Below are 1484 nucleotides of genomic sequence, written 5' to 3'. Positions count from 1 at the left end.
TTTGTGACTCCACACACACCCTAGTCCAGTAAACACCAACGTGAGGGAAGTGCTCAGAGCTCACGGTGAGGCAGCAAAGGTTTCCGACTAACTGTCAGACGCAGGCAGGGTAATTTATTGAAATGAAAGTTTCGATGGTCTCTTAGCCTACTTCTTAACTATGGGCAAGTCACCAGGCTTTGTACCTCCCCATTGGAAGGTTTTGGTGCAGCAAAGAGCAAAGCAGCCTGAAAGAGAACCTGAGATTTACTGAGAGCCTAAGGCTTTCGGGTTCCTAGCCCTTAAGCTCTGATTACTGGGGAGTCCTGATGAAGCGGTGGGAAGGCAGAGGGCCTTGGAGAAGCAGTGAAGTGAGGAGAGGAGGGGACCTCAGTCCCAGGAAGGGTAGAGATGTCTGGGAGTCCTTAAGACCCCCTGTTGCCCACCACCCCTCAGCGACAGCCTCCTGGAGGTGCCAGATGGTGGGGTGGCCAGGAGAGACAGCAAGTCCTCCCCACCCACGGAAGCTGGAAGCAGGACTATGGGCTTGGGGGACATGCTGACCTGACCAGGCAGCCGGCGTGACCGTGGTCAGCGCTGCCTCATAGGCCTCAGGGATTCTGATAAAACCTTGAAGGATGAGGGGCCCTCAGAACTGACTGAGGTGAAAAGGGATGAAATCCTGACACATGTTATGACGTGGATGAACCTTGAAAATACCATACTGAGTGAAAGAAGTCAGGCACAAAAGCAGGCATATTATATGATTCCATTTATATGAAATGTCCAGAAGAGGTAAGGAGCTCTAGTGGCACAGTGCTTAAGTGCTCGGCTGCTATCTGAAAATTTAGTGGTTCAAACCCACCCAGCAGTTCTGTGGGAGAAAGACCTGGCAAACTTCTCCCACAAAGAGTACACCCCAGAAAACCCTAAGGGCCAGTTCTATTCTGTCACATGGGGTCACTATGAGTCAAAATTAACTCAATGGCACTCAACAACAATAACAAAATAGGTAAATCCAGAGAGACAGAAAGTAGAGTAGTGGTTGCCCAGGGGTAGGGGGGGGAAGTAGGAAGTGACCACTAATGGGTATGGGGTTTCTGTCAGGGGTGACAAAAATGTTCTGGAATTAAATAGTGGTGACTGTTGTAAAACATGGTGAATGTACTGAAAGCCAGTGAACTGTACACTTTAAAGTGGCTAAAATGGTGAGTTTTATATGAATTATTAAAAAAAAAAAGTGCTTTTAAACTGACTAAGATGGAATTTTCTACCACCCTAGTGAAATTTGACCTGAATTTACTGTTTAGTTGATTTAAAAGAAAATGTCAGCAGAGAGCAACACAGCCTGACCATGAACATGGGATTTACCAGGAACCTAAGGCTTTCGGGTTCCTAGCCCTTAGGCTCTGATTACTGGGAAGTCCTGATGCAGCGGTGGGAGGGCAGAAGGCCTTGGAGAAGCAGTGAGGTGAGGAGAGGAGGGGACCCCCGCCCCAGGAAGG

Source organism: Elephas maximus, chromosome 8, assembly GCF_024166365.1.
Source record: "Elephas maximus indicus isolate mEleMax1 chromosome 8, mEleMax1 primary haplotype, whole genome shotgun sequence".
Classification (NCBI taxonomy): Eukaryota; Metazoa; Chordata; class Mammalia; order Proboscidea; family Elephantidae; genus Elephas; species Elephas maximus.
Note: the sequence above shows the minus strand (reverse complement) of the source record.